The sequence below is a fragment of the Alosa alosa genome, chromosome 2, assembly GCF_017589495.1.
Source record: "Alosa alosa isolate M-15738 ecotype Scorff River chromosome 2, AALO_Geno_1.1, whole genome shotgun sequence".
NCBI lineage: Eukaryota > Metazoa > Chordata > Actinopteri > Clupeiformes > Clupeidae > Alosa > Alosa alosa.
This window is the reverse complement of record NC_063190.1, coordinates 17028647-17049757: the sequence shown is the minus strand read 5'-3', so window position 1 is coordinate 17049757 and position 21111 is coordinate 17028647. Positions and strand designations below refer to the sequence as shown.

Here is a 21111-nt window from a genome sequence, read left to right as displayed (position 1 = left end):
AAAATGAGTGAGAATTTCAAGCTTTTGGTTTTGTCTCGGAACATTATGCCTTGTGATGCTGCCAAGGTTTCTTTGTGGTAGTGAGAAAAACTGAAAGCTGAGAAAAGTTTTTTTTCTCTCTCTTTCTCTATCTCCCTTTCTCGCTCGCTTTAATCACTTACACAATATTATTGTGTTTTTGACACCTTCTGCTTGAAGCTGTGAAGAATGACACAAAGCCCTTGAAAGAGAATGAAAAAAATCACACAACTCATGAAACACAAAGCCTTCAGTATAAACCTTTTTCATGCTCAAAGAATTACACTGTGCTAGATGTCAGAGTCAGCCATTATGGTCTTCATGGCTATTTGGTTAGATTTATTTTTTACTTTGGTTGGCAATAGGCAAAGACAATGGCCTCCCGCCTCCATGTGATTATATCAAATAATACAAATGTGGGCAATTAGCTCTCAGTCAATGGATACCCAAGTGGTGCTCTAATGTGCTCTAAGTCGGTTGCTGATTCCTGAAAATATTTCATAACCTAAATTCACAGTTCCTTTGCTACGGCACTAATTGCTATAATAAACAACCATAATGACCAGCAGTACTTAGAACCTGCCGAGAGGGAAATTGACAAAGTGAAGCATCCACCTGCTTGAAAACAAGACCTGTTGGGTGTGCCATAAAGCTAAAGACATCTAGTCGACCGAAAATATCGAGAGTGGAGATCATCCAGACGGAGGCTCAGGAGAAAAAGAAATGAACAAAACAAAACTCAATGTACAATATTAGGGGTCAGAAAAAAAGGTTTATGTTTTTTTTTTGAGTACATGATTTATCTTAAAATGTTCCTCTCACTGTAAATAAGTGAACTGTGTGACTGTGAACGAACGCTGCTCCAAACAAATAAATTTCAAGACTTTCATTTGTTTGCAAGCCTTCTAGTTTGGGAAAACATTGTCTACGGAAAATGGAATTCTGTAAATGCTCTTTTGAAAGGTCTATGGAGATTTTTTCTCTCTGCCATTACTCTCCCTGAAGCCTCAATTACTGTGAAAGGCCAACCTCGTCATTATGTTAGGAATTTTAATTTCCCTTCTGAAACTGCAAATTATTGTATGACGCATTGCATTTAAAATGCTGATTTATCAGAGCTATCAGAGGAATTGGAGGCAAGTGCATGAAAGACTTGCAAACGCAACATGTTAATCACATCAGATCAAATAGACTACATTTGGAAAGAGGCAGGGAAACACTTCAACATGGCTGCTCATGGTTTCCAAGTACTCAGTGGTGCTTCAGCCCGTCTTAATTTTTAATCTCTATTAAACTTTTAGTGCACCATTGTGTATTTCTTGACAGTCGCTTGTCACTGAATTAATGGTTTACTCTAGTCTGTCTAACTATTATGCGATGAGGTTGTGAAAGTGAGACATTGTCTGTCTGGTATGGTGTTGGTGTCTCTACGTACTATTTTAGGGGCAGCCGTGGCCTACTGGTTAGTGCTTCGGACTTGTAACCGGAGGGTTGCCAGTTCGAACCCCCACTAGTAGGCACGGCTGAAGTACCCTTGAGCAAGGCACCTAACCCCTCACCGCTCTCCGAGTGCCGCTGTTGTTGCAGGCAGCTCACTGCGCCGGGATTAGTGTGTGCTTCACCTCACTGTGTGCTGAGTGTGTTTCACTAATTCATGGATTGGGATAAATGCAGAGACCAAATTTCCCTCACGGGATCAAAACAGTATATATACTTTATATTATTAGTTATTTGTAATTCATATAATTTCTAATGTCTCAAGATGTCTCAAATGTATAGCTAAATAACACTACAATAATATTTTACTGAATCCAAACTTTCAATAATTACGACCGCCGCGCAGCGAAGGTTTAGTCAGATTTTTTTTTTTCTTTTTCACATTGCCAAATTGGACACTGAAAGACCGGGGTGCACGAAACTTGGTGGGCATGTAGCCCCACAAGGATAGCATGGAACCACCGTTTTTCGTTTTTCGTTTTGATCTGTAGCCCCCCACTGGACTGGACCCCACGAAATTGGAAGTGTAGGATCATTATGACACCCTCTGAATGCACGCCAAGTTTTGTGGAATTCCGTTCATGGGGGGCCATATAATAAATTAATTTATGTTACTGTACACCAACTGGCCTGTAGGTGGCCGGACACAGTTTTCTGTGAATATCTCGAGAACCGTAGGGCCTAGGAGGACCACCTTTTTTGTGTATGTTGGTCTTAAGGGGCCACGTCAACCCATCACATTACCACTCAATTCATGTATAGCGCCACCTAGTTAAAAATAAAAATAAAAAAATTAGGTGTTGTAATCACAATATCTCTGACTGACATGGTCAAAACTGCACGAAATTGAAAGTGTAGGATCATTATAACACTCTCTGAATGCATGCCAAGTTTCATGGACTTTCGTTTATCGGGGCCCATACAAAATTAATTAATTTATATGTACATTTAGTGACCGTACACCAACAGAGTTTTCTGTAAATATCTTCGGGCCTAGGATGACCAATTTTTTACATAACCAATTCCATATGCACACATGTGCATTAACAGATATTCACACACACACATACATTCACAGTAATAATACGGATGACACATACACACACAGTAGATATGTATGCATGCATGCACACACACACACACACACACACACACACACACACACACACACACACACACACACACACACACACAGGAAACACGTACACACACACAGGCACACAATTCAACAATTTCTCAGAGTTATGAACAGGCAAGATGGGGGTGGGGTTGTATAAATGGTATTTTACATGTGAAATCTATGAACTCATCATGTTTTGGTACTTGTTGTCTAGCAGATACCAGTGAGAATTGAGTGTGCATAATGCAATTCAGTGAGACAGTTAGAATCATATATGCCTTTCACCTTTTGTTTTTAGCCAGCAGCCAGACCAGCGGATACCCTGACTTTGCTGAATTACTGAAGCTAAGCAGGAACAAAGTAGGAAATGAACACAATTTGACAAGCGTGACTTATTTTTGTGGAAAAAATGTGCCGGACTGGGCGGCACATCTAGTTTCACTATTTTTCATGAACTTGTTTGTGAAGCTGCTGTTCTTTGGCAGATATAGTGATAATTTGGATATGAGAATCAAACTACTAATAGAGATAAACATCAGGTTAATTTCAGTTGGTCAGTTCAAGTTTGTATTCAGGTGAGATGTTGAAAATGTGAAAATACCCCAAGCCAGGCCATTTGTGTCACTCGGCATATACATTATGGATTGCCCAAAAATGGCACTAACGCTGCACCACTCTTTATCACCTTTCCACGCTCCCGCAGTGGACAGAGAAAGAGAAAGCAGGTGGCACATCGCCCGAGAGCCTCTAGGCCTCCCTGAAGATGGCTGCCAGACAGGGAGGCTGTTTGAAACGCGAGAGGAGGAGAGAGAGAGAGAAAGAGAGAGGGGGAGAGGGAGAGAAAGAGAGGGATATATATATAGAGAGAGAGAAAGAGAGGGAGAGAGAAAGAGAGGGAGAGAGAAAGCTAACAGCACGCGTGCCCTGCAGCTTCTCTCTTCCAGAGGCAGCAAAGCAGCTTCTGCTCTGGGGAGGTGCACGTGTAGAGCTGCTGTGTGAGCATGTGGCCAGCTGTCATGTTAGGAGTTAGGGGCTCCGTAAGGAGGGGGGCAGCAGAGTGCCAATGATTACAGGCTAAATACTTTATCAGTTGCCAAGGCGGATCTGACTGGGAAAAGGGCATGAGAACGAAATATGTAGCTAATTTACCAACCATTTCATAACACAAAACTATCACATTCTTAATACAATAAATATATCATGTGAAGTAGCGCAGAAGTAGACTATTGTTTCTAATATTAGTATGGTATAATATAGTTGTTCATTTTTCAGCAGTACTATTATATCTTAATTTCTTGTTCAACCAAATGTTTGGTAAGTTAATTTAACGTGACAGATATTTATTAACCATACCCTTCCAGGTGGGTAATTGGGATCTTGTAGCACCTTGCAGTGGATTTTTAAGGATTATCTCCAAATCCTTCAGCTGGCTATGGGGCAGAAGCGAGAGACATTAAGAGAGCGGCACTGTTCGCTCGCTCATTAGGGGCGAGGATGAATAGGACTGTACGCTGCGGCCCGAGGACAGTATGCTGGAGAGAGCTAGCGCACGACCATCCTTCAGAAGAGCAGTGGTGGCCAAGGGAGAAACAGAGCATTTGCAGGTAGCTGAATGAATTACAACATGCGCGGAAAAGCGATTAATCAAAAGCGCTGGCGGCACTCTGCTGCCAGTCTATGGCTTTATTTTTAAGTGCGGGAGACACAGATGGAGCCTGTATTTAGTAATAGTCGTGATGGTTATAGCTGAACTGCATTCAACCGCTTCAGGTAACGTAGCATTAGCCTGTGAGCTTTATTCCTGTGATGAGCCACTGTATAGCCACTATATATCATCTCCCTTCCATTGTCATCTTGTCTTTCTGGCAATTCAGCTTTCTCACAACTCAGGACAACTCACAACAATGGCTCCCAGTTGAGCTGTTAATCATCGAATCAAGGTCACAATCTGACTGTCCCCGTTTTCACATGATGGCGACACACTGAAGCATCTGGTGCCGCTGTAAGCAGGGAGACAGGTGCGATCATACCTGGTCGTTTCCAGCACAGCTGTGGCCACCCATGCCAAACAGCCAGGAATGGCATTTTTATTTACATCTCCCAGGTGGGGCTTCATGTCAGAAAGCCAGAGGTGGTGTTGATGTGTAGGTCATCCATCTCCTCACTGATTATATGATAATTGATATACTTCTTTGTGTTCTTGTATTAGTAAGCACCTTGATACCATTCTGATACCATTCTAGCAACATTCTGGACACTGTCCCCTAGCAAAATCCTGGATACCATCCTCCCAAAATCTTTGATGTTGCTAGAATGTCAGAATCATAAGTTGGTAAAATTGCACCATATAAAGAGTTCTCCCAAGATCGCATCACAAAGAGCTTTTCAACAATAAAAACAAAAACAATGCTTGAACATTCTATTTGGTTCCCAATCTACTTCCTCTGCAGGGCGACTCCCTGATGAAGGCTTGATGCTGAAACACGTCAGAGTTTTTAATTATTTAAAAATACCAAGCCATGATAATAAAGGTTTTATTTTATTGCTTAAAAGAGAGCGCCTTTGAGTTTTCTTTTGTTTTGATGTCTAAACATCTCCCATCTTCTACATCTCTGATTGAGTCCAGGAAGTGCTCCCATCCAATCTACTTCCTCTGCATTAAGATAACATATGGAATGTTAAAACGGAAGCCTTGTGGGGCCAACTATGATGCTGATAATGGAACTCTCTTGAAAGGGTCTATAAAGAAAGACTGATTAGCTTTAATTAGATCAGATTAGATTTGATTAGGGTGTTTGCCACATCAGAAGGACTGTACATCATCCAACATCTGAGAATACAGTTACTCCTTAAATAAGTAGCGCTCAGAAATCATGTCTTTAGTTCCCTGCATTAAAGAAGTGCTTCTCTTTCATAGAATACTCATATAATATTTTTGACAATGAATGACAATGAAAAACAAGAATTGGAGATCAACATCATTATGCCAGAGTGTTTATTGTGTGGGGGATTTTTTGTAGATGGTACTTATTTAGGAGTAGTTGTGGTGCTGTGCATCCACTGTATGTCCTCATAAGTGTGTGTGTGCGTGGGTGCGCGTGTGTGCGTGTGTATATATCTGTGTGTATATCTGTGTGTGTGTGTGTGTGTCTGTGTGTATGTGTGTCTATGCAATAGATGCATCTATTGTTTTTGTGCTTAATTGGGGATGTGTATGTCCCTTAGACGAGTGTCCTTAGGCAGAGATTGATGGGCTACTTCCTGCAGATGGCGATGGCCTTTCCAGCATTCCTCCATTTTTCTCCTAACTCACAGCTTTTCTTTAATGAAGACAAACCCAGGGGAACGTTTGAAAATAGGATAGACAAAGGCCCCGAAACCAAGGAAATTAATTTGAACCGTTTCTAATACCTTAAAATAATTATCATAACTATCATAATCATCCATTATTAGAAATATTGCACAAAGAACAACTTAATCACTTTGCTTGTAATTAATGTTGTCAAATATTAAGAGTTAAGGGGGTGAATTAAAACGCTCCTGTGATGGCGTGAACTATACTTTTAATGGTTTTTAATAAACTTCCCTCTGGTGTCACGTTCTCACTCTTGACACATGGAATTTTGAGATCTTATTAGCGATAATTCACTATGACACGCCGGGGCCTTCTGTGGCCTGTCTGATGAGAAAAAAGCTATTATTTCAATTAGTGCCTCCTTTGGGGAAGAATCTATTGAAAATCAACCAGGAGTGCATTTCCGAGGTGGTATGATGCATCGCTCAACTAACCAACATGTAAGTTACGACTGTTTCCCAAAACTGTCGTACTTACTTACATAGTACTTTGTAAGTTTGGACCATGATAGTTTCCAAACTTCAGTAGTCTGGTTAATGACGTTTAGCAGCACGTGAATGGGCACACCTGCACATAACAGAGACTTAATGATGGACTACCTTATAGTTTAATCCGTGAAATCTTCTGTTTTTCTTTATTCAGGGTCATCAAGTTTATTCATTGGTTCATATAGGCTTGTAAATTAATGACTGCTTTGAATTAACGTTTAATACATGTCATTTAAATGTGCAACATTTAAATGTGCAACTAACTACACAACTTTACAATAGTGGTTGCGAACGTTCGTTGCTACTATGGTTTTGGCAAACACTAATGTAGTGTAACGATGCATCGGACTATGTAAGTTCCACCACCATAGTTCAAACTATCGTTTTGGGAAACAGTTGTGTCGTACTTACATAGTTTCAACCATGTTAGTTGCTAACGATGCTTTTGGGAAATGCACCCCAGGATTGAAAAGATGTGTAGGAATGTGCAGTTTATCATAACAATCCATACATTTCCATACATTTCTCAGATACTTTTAGACAGGGTTGGATCCGTCCATATATTTAATTCAATTTCAATTTATTGTGCTTATAGAGCGCCAAAACATAAAAAAAAACATGGGTCGGCAGACGGGCCAGGAATCCGGGCAGAATTGTCATAGGCAGGTGATGGGCTGTACAGGCCAGGAATCCAGATAGGGGGACAGTAATAGGGCAGTCGAGGATGGGACTTCAGGTGAGATGGGTGAGAGGAGGGCCAACACATGGATGGTTGATGACTGGTGATGATATACCTCACAAGTGAGGTACAGTAAGGTGAAAGAAAGAGAGATGTAGAGTGGGTTAGTATTACTGAAAATCAAAATGGTTAATGTCAATAAGTGATCAGTGGTACTATATATTGTTACAGTATATCATAGTGAGAATAGGCAAGAGAGGGAGAGTTGAGAGAGGGGGGTTGTACGGTGTGACACATGAAAAGTCCATGACAGCACTATGCTATAGCAGCATAACTAAGGCATGGTGAGGGGTAGTCGGCACCAGCGCAGGCATGGTCAGTGACCACCATCACACGCGCGACTGGGGTGCCAGTCACATGAGGACTCAGCAGGGTGGTCCATTCCAAAAATCCCTGAGGTGGGTGAAGTTCCACACCGCACTATACCTAACTATGGGAGGCAGTAAAGAGGTACGTTTTAAGTCTAGACTTAAAACTAGGGAGGGTGTCTGCTAGTCGAATTGAGGAAGGGAGATTATTCCAGAGGAGGGGTGCGCGATAGCTGAAAGCTCTGCCTCCTACTGTTGTTTTTGAGATTCTTGGAATTCTGTGATCGGTCTGGGTGGGTTATATGGGACTAGGAGATCTTTAATATATTCTGGTGCCTGGCCATTAATGGCTTTGTATGTTAGAAGTAATATTTTGAAGTCAATGCGACTTTTAACAGGCAGCCAGTGTAGAGATGCCAGGATAGGGGAAATATGTTCATATTTTTTAGTTGTAGTGAGTGTGCGAGCAGCTGCATTTTGTATAAGCTGTAAGCTCTTTAGACAGGTGTTATTGCAGCCAGCGTATAGAGCATTGCAATAATCAATCCTTGAGGTGACAAAAGCATGGATTAATTTCTCAGTGTCTGGTAAGGATAAAGACTTCCTTATCTTTGAAATGTTCCTTAAATGATAAAATGAAGTTTTGGTAATCTGTTTTATGTGATTACTTAGTGATAGGTCTTGGTCAATTGTAGCTCCTAGATTTTTAACACTTGTGGATGAGGATAGTCGAAGATCAGTAAATGTAGCCTGTGATGAGGATAGGATATCCCTCATCTTTTTAGGACCTAAAACCATGACTTCTGTTTTATCTGAGTTCAAAAGCAGGAAATTATTTGTCATCCATGTCTTTATGTGTCTTATACATGTGTCAAGTTTGGCTAACGGAGTTAATTCGTCAGGTTTTATGGAAAGGTATAGTTGTCTATCGTCTGCATAAGAATGAAATGTAATGCCATGTTTCCTAATGTCTGAGCCTAGAGGAAGCATATAGAGAGAAAATAACAGGGGCCCTAGTACTGAGCCTTGAGGCACCCCATATTTTACCATAGTCTGGCAGAGGCGGTTTATTGTGAACCTGTACAAATTGTCTGCGGTTAGAAAGGTATGATCTAAACCAAGCGAGTGCTGAGTCTTTAATGCCTATCGAATGTTCAAGCCTGTGGAGTAGTATGTTGTGGTCTATGGTGTCAAAGGCAGCACTGAGGTCCAGGAGGACCAATATTGATATATGTCCATTATCGGCAGCGATGAGGAGGTCATTAAAAACTTTAACTAAGGCTGATTCAGTACTGTGGTCACCAATACCACTCAGTATCTAGCAGCTGTTACACCAGGATTGTTAACACTGCACCAAGCAAGTGCAGTTTAGACCTGTTTACTTCCATTGTAAATTAAAGCAAGCAAGCATGTCAACTGGCAGCATTTAAAATGTATAACCAGGTGCCGAGACATCTGGGGAATTCCCTGCGGGTCAGAGCAAAGCTCGGAGAGAGATACATTATTTACTGGCTGGGGGTGACATCCTCTGGCAAGCCGACAGCCCAGACACACACCATTGAAATTTTGGATTAGAAAGAGCTCAGGAAAAAAAAAGACAAAAAATAAACAAAGTCAAAGAGTCAGCCCCTTATTAAATCATAAGGTGATTGGTAACTGGCAGTGTCTGTGTTTCCGCAGTTTGAACAGGTTTGAACAGGGCATCTGCTCGAGCAGAAGGCAACACTCACACGTGTGTGAGCGAAAACAGTGACTTTAGATCACAGTTTCCTCTCATAAGAATAAGCAGAGCACTGTGTGTCCGGGTGTGGACAAATGCTTTCTGACATGCCTACCTTGTTTGTGTTTGTTTGCCTCAGGGTATGATTTGCCACTTTTTTTTTTTAATGCGGGGAGATACCTATGGCTATGGCTGATGAGATGGCTATGGTTGATGGCCATGGTTGTGTCAGGTGTCTCAGAAATAACAAGACATTCTGCATTCCAAATCAAATGGGTTTAGTCCTGTACTTTCATCACAGTATTTCATTATCCTACATCCTTAATGCCATCCTTCACATTGGGAAACCAATGAGAGAGGCACGCCATTGCCTTTCAAAACATCTCAAATCATTAGTTGGGCCAAGTTGCAAACCAGAGGTTCAAAGACGTGTTAACGGAGAGCCAGTATCAATCAGTACCCTGTTATAACATTGACTGTGTCTAATTAGGCTCCTGAATGCCTGTGTCTCCTGATGGTGTATTCCCATAATGCCAGTGGTCATGGTACAGCACTCCCTGTACCGTGGGAACAAAGACGTTCTGTGTGAATACTCCGAAACTCGGCAGAGACACCTGTTCTCCTGGCAGCAACCAGATTCAACTCTTTGATCTCTGGGTCCCATATGCCGGGTCTTGTGAGGGCAGCCTGAGCTAAAACTCCAATTATTTTTTACTGTTCTTTAATTTCAGCCTCTAATGTGTTACATCACTTCCTTCAGCAGATGAGAGGAAAACCAATGAGACCGCACAGATGAATTAGCCATCGAACACTGCATTTCATGTAAAATATTGCCAGATATACTGCCAATTAAATTTTGGGCAGCGTCAGCTCGATTTTAAACAGTCTCAAGCGATGGTCTTTTCCTCAGAACTTGTTCATCCCTTTTCTCTATTTGGCCTTTGAAATACTTTTAACTTTCCTCTGAACAGCAAGGATTTTTTTTTATGAGAGGGTCGACAATAGTCAGTTTAACATGATAGATTCACAGTATAATCCCACTCTTAGAGTAAGTGTGCTGCTGGGACTAGTCACTTGGGCATATTTAAGTAAGAATGAATTCACAGTTTTCATGTCAAATGGTAATAGTTTTCATTAAACCTTTTTTTTTTCATTTTAGTCCTTATTAGGTGTGATTTATTTGAGTGAGGATGGACTAAGTACAGTAGCCTAGTGGCTAACACTTTATTTGGATAGCCCACCATCAACAGAGGTGTTATAGATGGTTTGTTGATAGTCGAGTTTGATGTTTCTAAATGTTCACTGAACATCACCTTCACCAAACCCAAACCCAACCCCTAACCCTTACCTTAACTGTAAATTGTTGTTAACAAAATCTCAACAGATAGTTTGTTTATAAACAGATCATTTGTAGATGATAGAGAATAGGAGAACCATCCTAGCAAAGTGTGACTTGCCTTGTGAACTGATGAGGTAAACAGGGCTTATGAGATCACATGGTGCTAAACTAGAACTCATTGCTCTTGTGTAGTCCTGTGCCCTGGTGCTGAGTGTTTGTCGTAGAATTACTGTACACACACACACACACACACACACACACACACACACACACACACACACACACAAATATATAACTCTGACATCATAGAGCCTCCCCAGAAGGAAGTGAGGATCTGGCACTGGTCCAGAAAATTGAGTGCATAGCACAGACCAGTGTATATATCTACTGTACCTGGTTTCTTTAGCTTTAGGCTTGACATCTTAGAATGGTGGTGTCTGCACCTGTGTTGCCTTTAGCAAACACAGTAACAAAGTCTGAAAGAGGGAGATCTGAGTGCTTTTTGTGCATAGTCTGACTTTGACAGAGAGATTCTGAACAACTGAAAACAATTGATGGAGACAGGATCCCTCTTTGTGCTGAGGACCATGTAAAAATATAAACAGAAGTTGCTTTTTGTTCTGATATTGATATTTAAAGTTGAGTCTTTAAAACATAGTTTGTAAGTTCTTTAGTGTGTGGTAATGGTTGAAGTTGATTAAAATGTAAAAGCATACTGCATGTTGTTGTGCCAGTGAGTCGTGTGTAATTAGTTAGTCTTTGGATTGCTCTGCGTGGCGTGATGAATTATTAATCTGACAATTATTAATTTCTGTCCATTTTTATTCCCCAAGAGGACCTAAGTGATACTACATTCTTAATTCTCTGTTTGGTGTGGTAATTGGCTATATTTTTAGCCTGTCTGTTTCCCTGGTGATTAATTATACTGATCGTTCAGAGGACCTGGGAGAGGAGATGCCATAGCACTGGAGAGAGGGGGGGAGCGAGATGCAGTGACAGCCTCCCTTGAAACTCAAGTACTCATGGGAGAAGCGTGACATGATTATGTAGATACTGCCAGTAGATATCAGCGTTGCCATTTTATATTGCACAGAAGAGAGACTTGTCTTCCGCTTGAGGCAGAAACAGATGCCTTTATCTCTATAAAAACTGAACTACTCCAAAAAATATATGAAGTATATTTTGGATTGTCATGCAATGCAGACTCACTGAACCCAGGACAATGAATGTTCAGCAATATACAGTTTTCAGGCTGAGCTACCTTGGGAGGCTATTGTAAATGATAAACTATACTTTTGATGGGAAATGGAGAATGTTGAGAGTTTCTGCCAGTGATTTTTATCAAAATGGAGTCTTCCTTTGCGGAAGCGTTTGTCTGTTTTTAAGACAGTTATCACACAATGCAGCCTACTAATGATTCAGCCACGGCCTGACCCGCGACTAAGTGTGATACTAGGTGCAGAGATGCCTCTGCTTCTCTAATGACGCGGCCATATTGTGCCATTACATCAGAGGTAGGAGCCATTGTTCTGTAGAGAAATACCACTTCTTCTGACTGTCTGCATGATGTCGCTAAAAAATTATTCAAATGTGTGCCCTGTATTGTATTGAGAACAGGGCAGAGCTGCTCAAGCTACTTTTGGGTCAGCTCAAATAAAAAGAGTACGCAGTACTATAGTGTTAGGTCCCATCCCTCGTGGTCTACCACAGCACAATGTTTGATAATTACACATGTGGTTACACCCGCTCTCCCTCTCACCTGTCCTCAGAGCTGTCTGTCAGGGTGTATTGTTTCCCTGTCCCTACCTGTCTTTTCCCCTGACATATACAGAGAATGTGTGGGGAGATAAAGCAATTATTTTTTTCCGTAAGTTTTAATTATGGGCTTTTGTCAATGAACTCCTCTTCTCCGGTGTGCTCAAATTAGTCACCTGAGTGATCATAGAAGGACTGCACAAGCGGCGCTATAGCTCCAGTCACCTGAGTGATCATAGAAGGACTGCACAAGAGACGCTAGCTCCTGAGTGATCATAGAAGGACTGCACAAGAGACGCTAGCTCCAGGGGAATCTCAACTGTCCCCCCTGCTGCTGCTGCTGCTGGGGTTGCTGTTTTGGAATATTATCTTCTCCTCAGGACTGCATTTCCCTCTCCAGTGCCTGTGCTAATAGAGTCAACAGAGTCCAACACCAATGGTAATCAGGAGGAGGCATAGGAGATAGGTGAAGAGCAGGGGAGGAATACATTCATTTTAAATTCGATATGTTGCACCTCGGAGACTATAATAGTATGATTCAGCACTGAGTGACAGGTATGTAAGAATTTATTAAGAGACTCAGTATGCATTTCTCTGGAGATGGAATTGGCCAAGTTTGTTTTGATGGCTTTAGACGTATGTTTTGAAATATGTGCTATGTATGATTCATGCACTTTAAAATATTACCTGTCAGATTAAAGGTGTCTCTTATGTCAGCGAGTGAACAGCACAGGAAAGTATGATAGTATTAACTGAACATTAATATCTGTCATAACGTCCTATGATATTGATCTCCACAGGTCTGAAAGATCAGGCTTTTCCTTGATAGATATTATTGCTAGATTAGAGGGTAGAGATGAGCACTACCTCAAGAGCTGCCTTAGATGAATGCCTAAATGATGATATGGGAGGTTAGAATCAGAATTCCAAGCACATGCTTATTGACAATTTCCAGATTACAGAAGTCGGAGTAAAATTGTGAGATGTATATACCTGGCTAACAGTCAATTTTACAGTAGCTTTTACCTGTGCAGAAATGTGATAAAATAAAAATTGCAGCCCTTGGAGACTGCTCAGTAGACAGGGGTTGATTTTCTAAATAGGGGCTACTGTTTGACGAAATGTCTTCATGTCAGGCCACTCCCTTTGCCATGTTGTTCTTCTCATGCTTTCTTCAGCTATGAGGTTAATACATGGGGGCAATTAATATGGTATTAATATGGTTTTGTTTCTTTCAACTTGCATAAAACCCTGTCCTGTGGCTTATACACAATGCAGCTAATACACAGGAAATTACTGTATTTCTGGTTGAATGTTGGTCCAAACTCTTCAGTGTGGTCACATTTAACTGGCGTACTCTCAACTCAAAATATGTACCATCACCCATTATTATGACCGCAAGCTTGCCGGGCGGTCATATAGGTTTAGTCAGATTTTTTTTTTTTTTTTTTTTTTTCGCATGCCCAAATTTCCGTCAATGATTCCCGGGACACTGAAAGACCGGGGTACACGAAACTTGGTGGGCATGTAACCCCACATGGATAGCATGGAACCATCGTTTTTCGTTTTGATCTGTTGCCCCCGCTGGACTGGACCCCTAAAAGGAGGGTAGGGCAGACACAGTTTTCTGTGAATATCTCGAAAACCGTAGGGTTTAGGAGGACCATTTTTTTTTTTGTATGTTGATCTCAAGGGGCCATGTCAACCCATTCCATAACCACTCATTTCATGTATAGCGCCACCTAGTTAAAAACAAAAAAAAGTAAAAATGAGGTGTTGTAATTGAAGGTATCTGTGACCTAACATAGTCAAAACTGCACGAAATTGGAAGTGTAGGATCATTATGACACCCTCTGTATGCACGCCAAGTTTTGTGGAATTCCGTTCATGGGGGGGCCACACAATAAATTAATTTATGTTACTATACACCAACTGGCCTGTAGGTGGCCGGAGACAGTTTTCTGTGAATATCTCGAGAACCGTGGGGCCTAGGAGGTCCACCTTTTTATGTATGTTGGTCTTAAGGGGGCATTAACCCATCCCATTACCACTTATTTCATGTATAGCGCCACCTAGTTAAAAATTAAAAAGCAAAAAATTAGGTGTTTTCATCACAATATCTCTGGCTGACAAGGTCAAAACTGCACAAAAAATTAAAAGTGTAGGATCATTATGACACCCTCCGAATGCATGCCAAGTTTTGTGTACTTTCGTTCATGGGGGCCTTACAATAAAATAATTTATGTGTACATTTAGTGACGCATACACCAACAAGGATTCCGGGACACTGAAAGACGGGGTACACAAAACTTTGGTGGGCATGTACCCCCACATGGATAGCATGGAACCGTCATTCTTCGTTTTTGATCTGTAGTCCCCCCGCTGGACTGGACCCCCGAAAGGAGGGTAGGGCAGACACAGTTCTCTGTGAATATCTTGAGAACTGTAGGGCCTAGGATGACCAATTTTTCCCGTATGTTTGCCTCCAGGGGTCATGTTAACCCATTCCATGTGCACACATGTGCATAAACAGATACACACGCACACACATACATTTACAGTAATCATAACGTGATGACACATACTCACACAGTAGACATATGTACGCATGCATGCACATGCACAAACACACATCCACGCAGGCAAACACACAAGCACGCACATACACACACACACACACACACACACACATAAACATAAATTTGTACACGCACACATGCACACAATTCAAGATTTTTTCCCGTCATCTACTCCCCTGAATTTTTGGTCATTGAGACCGGGACACCGAACCACCGGGTACATGAAATTTGGTGGGTATGTAGCCCCACTAGACTTTTTACGGAAAAATTTCATTGGGTCCCCGGGACCACCACCAACCCCCAAACCCCCACCCCCGTGCTGGGCCCCTGAACCAGCTAAAAAATGGATGAAGAATCTTTTATGGTATGTTGGTCTCAAGGGCCCACATCAACCTGGCTCATAATCACTCATTTGTGATTTGCACCCCCACCCCCCGGTAAAAAATGAAAATGCAATATTATTCTGCTTTAATCGCCCCTATCTTCAGTTAAGATGTTCAGAACTGCACCAAATTGTATGTGTATGATTGACCTGGCATTCTCCGGGGGTATGCCAAGTTTCGTAGAATTTCATCCATGGGGGGGGTCTAAAATAATTAGGTTATGTGTACATTTAGTGACTGTACACTCATTGGCCTGTAAATGGCGGTGCACACATATACACATGCACACACACAGGCACCCACATACTATCGGTATTAGAACGGCCGATACATAATTACAAATTCAGTAGGATTAAAAGAAAGCCAAAATAAATATTCATCATCATCATCATGGCTGCATTTTCAGCATTGGCGAGAAGTAGTCGTTTGTCCACTAGATGGCGCATCGTTGCAGTGAGACGTAATTTTGTTGGAAGTTAACAGTGGGTTGGAAAAAACAATGGACGCTTCATACAAGGACTGTAATTTACCGCAGCGAACATCTAATAAGGATAGGACGATGTTCACATGAAGTGTAAGGCTACTTTCTGTGCAGCCGCACACACACACTCAGGCATACCAAACCAGCATACACAAAAGTTTCAAGAGTGGGGGATGGAGTAAAATATGGAGACAAATTGAAGTGTGATTTATTTTCGCTGGAACAGATGTACAGGACTGAGCGGCGGTCATATTTTGTACCGCTATGCGGTACATCTAGTTAACATTCAGGACAGGTTCATTGCGCTGTAGGTTTTTAAATGACTGCCAGAGAGACTGTCCCATTGTGCCTTAGGCCAACTCAGAAACAGAACAAATGGCTGCCCGGGTAAATACTAAAAAACACACAGGGGCTGTTTCAAAGAGAGATAAACATTCTGTTTAGCACAGCAATCATTAATGGTGTCTCAGGGTAGTGACTAGCAAAAAATATCTGTAAATAAATACGGAACAGTTGGAGTTTTGACCATGTGGAGCTATATTGATTCCAAGATAACTGATTGAGTCACTATCTCACTGCTTTAAAAAGGGTAGTGTTTTGTATTTAAAAAATGTGTATTACTGTAATAATTATATCAATATAACTAAGCAATACTTTTGGAATTAGTTGAAGTTGAAGAATATTTTCACAAAACGGACTGTGTCAGTTTGACTCATTTACCAGCCTGGTGCCATAGCTGTTGTGCAGTGTTTTCACTCTTCAGATATGACATGCCTCAGGATACAACACCTCCAACATGACCGTGCTTCTCCTCAGCACTGCTGATTATTTAAAGCCTTCACCTGCGTTGTCCTTTCAGACGTCACGCACACACACACACACACACGCCGGACAATGTCACCACTTGCCCAGCAGAGGCTAAAGACGGCGGTTTGTTCAGAGAGGGGGGCCTGCTGCTGCTGCTTGCTGCGGCTGCTTTAGATGGCGACGGCTCATGGCGGCTGCCAGAGCTGCTGCCCAGGCAATTTAAGCTGTTCTTTCCCCAGAGACCGCAGGCCCAGCTTGGGGAGCCGGCGCTGGAGGTGAGAAGATTACCACGCATTACAGTAGCCCTGCAGAGCTGGGGAGAAATGGATGCTAAGAATGTAATCAGCACCTGGACTGGTGTGTGTGTGTGTGTGTGTGTGTGTGTGTGTGTGTGTGTGTGTGTGTGTGTGTGTGTGTGTGTGTGTGTGTGTGTGTGTGTGTGTGTGTGTGTGTGTGTGTGTGTGTGTGCTCCTAATCTATTAGCTGTGGCAGTGTCAGGATTGTTTTGGTTTGGTATCCTTTATGTGGTGTGGAATCGTTTTTTCAACCACACGGCTGTCATCGGGAGAATACAGTAAGTGTGGACTCGGGAGATCCAGTAGTGGTAGTTATGGCTGGGCTCTGATTTAACACACTTAATTGTATTACTACTCCTGAGGCTGTTTCATGGAGCTGTGGTATGGATATCTGTCAAGAATTCAGCCTCTAAAATAGTATTAATGCTGCGTCTGATCTCAACTGTATGAGATTTACTTTTTTGTTTGTTATTGTTATTCTTTTATTACTCTCCTCCACGGTGGCCGTCTTGTTTCTTTGAAACTGGCTGTGAAAAGTCATTATGGCATGGTGAGATTATGCACTTTAGCCAAGTTTTCCTTTTGCCGGATCAAGTGCATTAACTGTGGGATCATCAAGCCGATAAAGAGTCCAGTTCTTACTGCGCGCGTAAAGATTAATGGAATTTCCTGCCCTGAAATCCCACCATTAGCATTCCTCCTCTGCTTCCTCCACCAAGACAGGAAAACAGTATGGTAATCTAAAACAGCACCATGTCAAGGCAGATAAGTGGATGAAGTGGCGCCGTAATAGAGATGGTGCAAGAAGAAAGGGGTGGGCGTGGGTTAAAAGCAGCCCTCTTACCTATCACACCACCCCAGCTTTTCTGCCAGCGTCTTCACATCCCACACCACGGTCTCATTTACACCATTGTGAGGTGCTGGAGGCAGAGCATGTGGCTAATGACTGCCTCTGTGTCCCTGCCTCAGCACTATTACTCCTACTATTCTGTCCAGCACACATAATGAGATTCGGCCCCATGAAGAGAGAACGTGTGAGAGAGAGAGAGAGAGTGAGAAAGAGTGAGAAAAAGTGAAAAAGTGAAAGAGAAAGTCAGAGAAAGAGAGAGGATGGGGGTTAGTTAGCTTTCTTCGAGAGTGTATTTATCGTGACTGTCTTCTCTCCGCTTCACGCTTGAATGAGCATACTGGCGTGAGCCCGCCCGCAACCTCCCCGAAAACGTTCCGGAATTGACCCCCCTCCCAGCCCCCGACCCCCACCTCGCCCTGACTTTCGCCCAGTCTGCTTCATCCACGCTGTGTGCATGGAAGGGCTCTTTGTCGAATCCAAACAATTTGCTCCCCATTAATCTGATTTGGTTGGCACCGAATACAACCACAGCCAGAGGCAAAGAGAACCGAGTGGCACAGACACAAAAGAAAACTCTCTCTATTACACTCTGTTGGGTAGCAAAGGGAGAGAGGGAGGTAGAAAACACAAAAGTAGGGACACTCCATGGTGTCGCAGAGAGTAAAAAAATGGAGTTGTATGCAATTATATATTCTTGTTGGTTTCCATTTTACGTAAGATGACTACACATAAAGTCAGCTGCACGGAACAGTATTGCCCGCTAACAGCATGTCCACACAGGTATTTAAATGCTTCAGTGATTGCAGTAAAACTTAACAATACATACACATTCATTAGGCAGCAAATGCAATTATATGCTTAGTATAACCTGAGTTAAAGAAATAGGTTTAGAGCCTACAGTTTTCCAGCTGGTTCTATATTGGAAGCAGGCGGCACCACCTCCTAAGGTAGCCTATCATATAAGGCAGGCCCTCTGAACAGATGCCTGGAACAATTACTGGATGTTTTTTTTTTTTTTAAATGTAAACGAGTGGAGACCGTGCCAGTGTTGCTGACAATTTCACAATGTGTTTCATCAGGCTCCAGTCATTTGGCACAGAAAGAGCCTGCCAAATTCTACAGGTAAACCCCTCGCAAATAGAGTTCATTAACACGTGGAAGGATTCCAGGCACTTTTTTTCTCTGGGAAAGAACAGGTTCAGAGTCCCATTGATTCACCTTATGTTTGAGTGTGCAGAGAGGAGAATGATCTACTGTACTATTTTCTGACCCCAGGTGGTATATGACCTTATGTCAAATTATATGAAGTCCCTTTGTGAAACAGTGGTTCCAAGCCTAAATAATGAGTTAAACTGTGTGATATATAGTTCTAAATTCTCATCCATCATTGCTGTGATTTAGCAATGAGATCCACCGTTCTATCACAAATATCAAATGTTGACAGCCAACATGGAACATGGAACACCATATACAGTATTTGGCGATCTATGACACATGGGGAGATGCATTTGTTTTCTTTTTCTTCAAACTGAAGACTACAGTGATTGTGTGAAGAGCATAAAACAAGACGACCATGGCAATGAAAGAAAGAGGAAACTCCATAAAGAATTTCAAAGCGGGAATTGAGTGCTTGGCACAGGCACACTTAAAAAATAAAAGGCCTCAATACATCACCTTCTGCATCGCAATTCATCACAGTCCACCGGTGACACATGCGTTCCTCGACTCCTGAAGAAACAGCTGTGAAACAGTTTGTGTGTGTATGTGTGTTTGTGTGTGAGTAGAGTAGAAATAGTAGGTGTAGTAGATATGGGATGGTGTTGCTGGAGGTTTCAGAAAAGAGAAGAAGATAATTAAGACACTTGACTAATGAATTCCTTTAACTACTGGCCTCTTCCACAGGGCAATGATTTCACATATACACCATCATACTTGAAAACTTGAAAACAAATGCCTTTCATGTGCCTGGTCATATTTAAAAACTTGAACAACGAATTCCTTTCATGTTCCTGATCATATCTGAAAACTTGGACGTAGAATGCCTTTGCATGTGTCTTGCCTTTGCTTCAGTGATGGCTTGTCACAAGATCAGAAAACTGAAGATATGCTTGCATAATATATTCTAACTTGAGGACCAGATTCCAATGGCTTACAGTAACCAGAGGTCATGCACCTCATCTTACATTTAATATCACTATGCCAGCATTAAGCACTTCTTAGAGCTCACAACAGTTTGGTGGGTGTGTTAAATGTTAAATGAGTGTATTATGAGGATGATAGATTTTTACTGAGGTTTTCCAGCCATGCCACCCATGCACATGCCAGCCATGTGCACCCTTCTTTGTATTCATTAGAAGTAATCGGTGTTGAAATCTAGCTGAATTAGGCGTTACGATCGGGCCCGCTCCTCACAGTGGGGGGCCACACGCCACTCCTCACAGCAACTGGGGGACAGCTCTAATGACTTATTCATACCAGCTGGGTCTTTCATGCTCTCTCTCCCTCTCTCTCTCTCTCTCTTTCTCTCTCTCTCTTTCTCTCTCTCTCCCTTCACCAATCACACATGCACACCTCCTACTTCCTGTCATCTCTCTCTCTCTCTCTCTCTCTCTCTTTCTCTCTCTGTCTCAGCTCCCTCACTCCGGCTCTCTCCCGATCTCCCGCGTTCTTCATCGGCCTAAAGGGCCTCCCAGCGGGTGGCCCATGTTTGCATAATTTTATTTCGCGTAAGGAATAAACTCTCCCCGGTTGCACTTGATTAATCATGGCTGCTTCCAACCCACCACACGCCCAAACCCCCCTCGCCGTGTACTTATCACAGAGAGTCTTGTGTAGGAATGTGGGATTACAGGCAGTGCTTGAATGGTAATCGTCCAACCAAGCCGCCATAAGTATGAGGGAGATCTGGGAGGGAGGGGTGGTGGGCCGGGAGGGGAGGAAAATATAATCCGAAACGAAAACAAAAAACGTTGTTATGTCTGGGAAGATGAAAATGTTTGCTTTGTGTCTTCACGTGAATTGGAGGATTACAGGTAATTAATCGGACCCCCCGCGTGGAGGCGGTGTCTGGCGGATGTGAAATTCAAAGATGGCGCTTTCATAGACTCGGCACACCGCAGCACGAGGAGGCCTCAGCCACAGGCTGCTACCTGGCTGGAGGCCCCGGAGGTCACCTGCAGTTTAACCGCATCGGTTTAAAGCAGTATTAAGGAGGTTTTTTGGCTAGCTGGAACGCCAGGTGTGTTTATCTGTCGGCTACATGAAAATTAATTTGAAGGTGGTAGCAGCCCTAGTTGCTTATTTAAATGGGGGTGGACACGATTCAATAAGTGGCAAATTGTTGCATTCTCTCTCCTTCAAAGTCTCTTGTCTTTTT

At 42.3% G+C, this 21111-nt stretch overlaps 1 protein-coding gene across 2 annotated transcripts in view; it reads left to right on the top strand.

The window, feature by feature from the left end:
* The window catches only part of fstl4 (follistatin-like 4), a 119927-nt gene that overhangs the window by 62943 nt on the left and 35873 nt on the right, over positions 1 to 21111 (top strand). The window lies entirely within an intron of this gene.